This window comes from Macadamia integrifolia, unplaced genomic scaffold, assembly GCF_013358625.1.
Source record: "Macadamia integrifolia cultivar HAES 741 unplaced genomic scaffold, SCU_Mint_v3 scaffold1876, whole genome shotgun sequence".
NCBI classification, from domain to species: Eukaryota; Viridiplantae; Streptophyta; class Magnoliopsida; order Proteales; family Proteaceae; genus Macadamia; species Macadamia integrifolia.
Window position 1 is genome coordinate 94,708 of NW_024868397.1, and position 6,242 is coordinate 100,949.

A 6,242-nucleotide genomic window follows, 5' to 3' on the forward strand; every position below is an offset into this window, starting at 1 on the left:
TATCTGCGGCGACGTTAACTTCCTTGTAACAAATTGAAATTTCCCAATTTATTTCATTCAAAAAATTATTGTAAAATAACCATCTTTGCTCAAAACACCATGGAATTTTTTGATTCCTAATGCAAGTGACGACTGCATTGGAGGCACACTCAATCCAAAGATTTTCAATGCCCATGCACTTCACATGATGCAGGCCGTGAAAGAAGGCAGCGAACTCAGCCATGATATTAGTCCCAATGTCTTCATAGTATGAGAAGCAAAGGAGAGGGTAACCTTTATCATCTCGCAAAATTCCTCATGCACCTAAGCATCCCGGGTTTCTAAGGGAACAACTATCAATATTAAGCTTGTAATAGAGAGGAGGAAAAGTCCAAACTAATTCCAGAATTTTTGGAGAGGGCGCTGTTGAATTAGTAATCTGGAAATTTTTTTTAGCAGAACTAAATCAGCCACAAAGGAGATCTGGATAGGAGCAAGGGTTGAATAATCCTGAATATCCTTTAAAACTGCTTGAACCACGTAAGAAGGAGGCCTGTGTATATCATCAAAATTCCTTCTATTTCTTTCATTCCAAATTTGCATTGGGATGATAACACAGAGGGGCTGCCACAATCCATTATAGAACACAAATCCGGCTTTTTTTTCCACCAAGAAAAAAATTCCTCCACTGAAGCGAACCCACCCCATCTTTGATTAAAAAAACTAAGGATCCTTGACCAAATATCTGAGACATAATCACACTCAAGAAATAAATGGTTGAAGGTTTCTACCTGATTTAAGCATAGCCTACACCTTGAAGGAAGGGGAACTGAGCATCTTCTTATCTTATCATCATATGAGAGGCAACCATGCACTAGACGCCAACCAAAGAGAGATTGGCGATGTGTGAAACCTTTCAACCAGATCTGGCGAGACCAATTATTCGTAGGATCTTTATTCCTTAGACATTCCCAAGCAGAGAAAATTGAAAATTTTCCAAATTTAGTGAGAGCCCAAATCAATTTATCTGAAGCAGCAATAGAGGGTATAGGGAAAGATAAAATACAATTACACATTTGCTGCATTCCATTGAGCATTTCCTCAGGCAACTCCCATTCACCTTCCTCAATAAAATTCGAATCCAAGTCCTTTGTAGAGCACATTGGAAGCAGATCACTGGGGAGGTCGTCATTGATTCCTCTTTGGCCTAACCAGCGATCATACCAGAATTTAATGCTAGTCCCGTCTCCACCAATCCACCGTGATTATTAGAAACAAAACCCCGCACTTTTTTTAATCCAAGCATAATAGAAGAAGAGGAAATATGGCGTTTAAGATAGCCATCAGATGCAACAAATCTTCCTCTCAGGAACCTAGCCAAAGGAGAATTTTCAGTTTTGACGTACCAACATAACTTAGCTAGAAGTGTTAAATTTATATCTTTAAAATGGCATAGACCTGCCCTCTCCTTTAGGCCTGCATACAGTGTCCCACTTCACAACAATAGCTTTAGAGCAACTTGAATCACCACTCCAAATGAAATTTCTCACCCATCTCTCCATTGAAGCAATAGAGGAAGAAGGCCACAAATAAATTGAAAAGTTGTGGATCAAAAGGCTGCACATAACAGTTTTAACTAATTCCACCCATCCAGCCATAGAGAGAAGCTTCCCCTTCCAACTAGCGAGCTTTGCTTTAAACTTATCCATCGTTGGAAGAATTCTATCCTTCTTAACTCGGCCTTCAAACCCCAAGATATCGGGTAGGGAAATGACATTCTAAAATGTGCAAAATATCTTTGATCATATGCTTCCTTGACACAGAAATGGATCCTAGAAAAATGTTGTTTTTTTCTAAATTTATTTGCTGCCCAAATGAAGCCTGATATTCATCCAAAAGTCTCTTAAGTTTCTTTATAGCCCTAATTTCTGCAGCCATAAATATTAGAAGATCATATGAATAAAGAAGATGAGATGGGGTGATAATACTCCTTGGCCCAGTTATACTTTTTAGGAAACCTTTTTCCCTAAGATCATGGGTGCCCCTGCAAAGAACCTCTTCAGCAATAATGAATAAGATAGGGGATAGAGGGTCCCCTTGCCAAACACCTCTTTCCACATCAAAGAAACCTATAGGACCTCCATTAATCAGAACAGACAATCTAGAGGAGATTAGAATCTGCTTAATTCAGTGAATCCAAATTTGAGAGAAGTCAAATTTATACATAACATCAAATAGAAAATCCCACTTAAGAGTGTCAAAGGGTTTCTGCACATCCAATTTCAGCTCTATGTTTCCACCAAATTTTTTTAGGCAATCATATTTGATAACTCGGAAGCAACACTAATATTGGAAAAAATAATCTTTCCCTTCTGGAAAGCACCTTGCTCCTCAGAAATAATACGATGCAATAAAGGGGATAACCTAGTTGCCAAAATTTTAGGAATTATCTTGAAGAAAAAATTGCCTAAACAGATGGGTCTGAATTGGCCTACTTTGTGGGCATTTTTGACTTTAGGAATTAAAGTCAGAAAATTATTATTAAACCCTTTTATAATCACCCCCTCCTTGAAAAAATTATTCAAAGCATGACTTATATCTGGGCCAATAATATCCCAACAAGAACGATAGAAAGTACTTGGAAAACTTTCTAGACCAGGGGCATTAGAAGGATCAAGATTAAAAATCGCTGCTCTGATTTCATCAGGAGTTGGAATAGCTGTGTGGACCTCATATCTTGATCATTGAGAACCTTTAGAATCACAGATAAAAGATTTACATTTCTTTCAGTGATCCCCCACTTATGGAATCTCTAAAAATGACTAGCCATGCGTTGGCCAATAGCATCACAATCAGTGAGAATACTATCATCCTCTGCCTCAAGCCTTCGAATTATATTTCTTCCTCTTTTGATTTTAACTGAAATGTGAAAGAACTTAGAACAACAATCACCTCAAGACACCTCAAGAAACTAGGAGCAAGGGAAAAAAAAAAAGTTCTCAAAATTTTAAAATTTCTGAAGCAAAGCAGAAAAACAGTCAAGTTTCATTTGGCAACGTTCCAGAAAAGCGTTTCTAGAGTTTTTTTGAGAACAAAAAAAGGGAATAAAGTGTTTGGTGCATTTATGGCGTGTTTCATTTTTTTTAACAAAAAGTGAAAAAAAAAGAAGCTACAAACGAGAATTGATGAAACGACAAAAGGTAGTTCTGTCGTTCTAGTTTCGTTCCCAAAAATAAAAAATAAAAAAATAACGGAATTTTGACACAAACTGAAATTTCCATTTGTGAGACGAAACATCATTTCTGGAACAAATGCAGCCTAAGGAGAATAAAATGAAGAACATGGCATTTTCCAGAAAGGGAAAATAATTTTTTCTAGCATTGGAGTTGCCTTTGAGCTTACTAATATGATGTATAAAAAATGTTATGGGGGCTGCATTGGGATGAAGTTGGACATCCAAAAAGCTTTTGACATCCTAGAATGGGATTTCCTTTTTGATGTTCTCAGAAGATTTGGTTTTGCTAAAACCTGGATTGACTGGATTAAGCAGATTTTAATCTCCACCAGATTGTCAGTGCTAGTGAATGGTGGACCTGTGGATTTTTTTGGAGTAGGGAGAGGTCTTCTTCAGGGTGATCCCCTATCCCCAATGCTTTTTATTCTTGTTGAGGAAGTTTTATGTCGAGGTATCAGAGATCTTAGAGCAAAAGGCCATGTGAAGGTTATTCCAGGCCCTTGTTGCACTTTCACTCCATTGCACCTTTTATATGTTGATGACTTGTTAATCTACATGAATGTAGATATTAAAGGGATAAAAAATATCAAGAACTTCTTGGAAGACTATCAAAAGTGCTCTAGTCAAATGATTAATCTAGGAAAATGCAAGATTTTTCTCAATGCAATCCCTGTAGCGAGAAAACTCAGAATAAAGGTGGTTCTTGGCATTCCGGAATGCAATTTTCCAACTCTTTATCTTGGTGTGGAAGTTTTTCGAGGTCATATTAAAAAGACCTGATTCTTCCACTCATGGATAAATTTAAAAGCAAGCTGGCTAGCTGAAAAGGAAAATTACTATCTCTTGCAAGGAGAGCGGAATTGGTGAAATCGATGATGAGTAGCATTCCTTTGCACAACTTCTCTATGTACCTATGGCCAGTGTCTTTGATCACTTTAATGGAGCAATGGATCCAAAATTTCATCTGGACTAGAGAGGCAACATCATCCAAATCAATAAATGTCAAATGGAACTAGGTTTGCAAAACGAAAAAAGAAGGTGGGTTGTGTATAAGGCATCTTAAAGAGATCAATCTTTCCCTCTTGGCCAAGTTATGCTGGCACATCCAAATAGATAATTCTGAGTTTGCATTTTTCTCAGAGGAAGATTTATGCGGAATGATGGTAGTTTGAGAAGTAATATCAGTCCTTCCTCCATTCTTCCAGGCCTTCGCAAAGTCTGGAATTTGGTCATGGAATCAGAGCAATGAGTTGTTGGAGACGGCTCCTCCATCAACTTTTGGTATGACAAATGGTTAGGAGAAGCAAGATTAGTTGATTTGGTGGATGATATCCCAGGTAATGGTAATGCTCTGGTCTCATATTACATTAAGGATGGGAAATGGGATTTGGAACAGTTACCAAATAATTTTCAGCATATTTCAACTCAGATAGAGTCGATTCCTTTTCTTTCAGTTCCGATAGAGGATAAAAGGGTCTGATAGTTGACAGAGTCAGGAAAATTCTCAGTGCCATCTACTTGGGAAAGAATTAGGGACAAAATCCAAATCAGAGGATGGTGGAGTGCGGTTTGGTTGAAGGGCCTTCACCCGTGGCTATCAACCTTTGAATAGTGATAATGCATAGTGCTCTTCCTTCTGATGATAGAATAGCCAGCAAATCAGTCCCTATGCTGTCGAGGTGCTCTCTCTGTGGCAAAAGTGTGAAAATTTTTGATCATCTTTTTATTCACTGTGAGTATTCAGCTTCTTTATGGTCTTCCATGCTGAATTTTTTTAATCTAAGGTGGTCTGGATTTCCTGAGATTGAAAGCCTTCTCTCATGGTGGAAAAGAAAAGGAAGGGTGGTGTCCGTCTATGGTAGTTATTATTCCATATCACATTTGGAGTGAAAAAAATAGAAGAAGATTTGACAACCTGACGGTTCTCCAGGCCCTGACAGTTTCTCTGGTGCCTTCTTCAAACATTGTTGGGAGCTGATTGGTTTTGATGTTTGCCATGCTGTGAAGAGCTTCTTCAGATCTAGAACCCTTCCTAAAGGAATCAATAATAGCTTCTTGGTCCTTATCCCGAAAATGGAAGGTGCAACCTCTCTGGACAAATTTAGGCCGATTTATATGCAAAATTTTTTCTGTAAAATCTTATCCAAGGTTATGGCCACAAGGGTCTCTTCTCTCCTCCCTAAGCTCATCTCTGAAGAGCAAGGCGCCTTTCAGAAGGGCAAGGTAATTCAGTCCAATATCAGCCTGGCTTCAGAGTTAGCTAACCTCATGTTTGACTGTACAAGAGGTGGAGGTATGGGGATAAAAATAGATATCCAGAAAGCCTTTGACACTGTTTCTTGGAGCTTTCTCTTCCAAGTCCTGAAAAAGTTTGGTTTCCCTGATACCTGGATTGCTTGGCTGCGTCAAATTCTTCGTTCATCTAGAATTTCAGTGTTGCTTAACAGAGGTCCGGTTGGTTTCTTGGGTGTTGAGTGAGGGCTGCGTCAGGGTGATCCCATCTCCCCCCTTTTATTTATCCTTGCCGAGGAGGTCCTGTGTAGGGGAATCCGCCTTATGCTTCAAGACCAGAAACTGGAAGCCATCAAGGGTCCTCAAGGTGTCCAAATGCTTGGTTTCTCCTCTTTGCAGACAATATTTTTTTCTTTTTAAATGGCTCCATCAGATATGTCAGACATTTCAATGACTTCCTTACAAAGTATCAGCAATTTTCCGGTCAACAAATCAACCTCGACAAGAGTAAAATTTTTCTGGGGAAGATGTCTTTGGATAGGAGGCAACTCATCTCTGATACCCTTGAAATCTCCATCTACAAGTTCCCTACAAAATATCTGGGACTGGAAATTTTCAAGGGTAGGGTCACTCGTGAACCTCTCCTTTTCAGTGATGGATAAAATTAAAGGAAGGATGGTTGGTTGGAAAGGAAAGCTCCTATCCATGGCTGGTAGGGTGGAACTGGTTCGATCTGTTATATTTGGTATGCCGTCCCACAACTTCTCTGTAGACTGGTGGCCTAGCTCCTTACTGA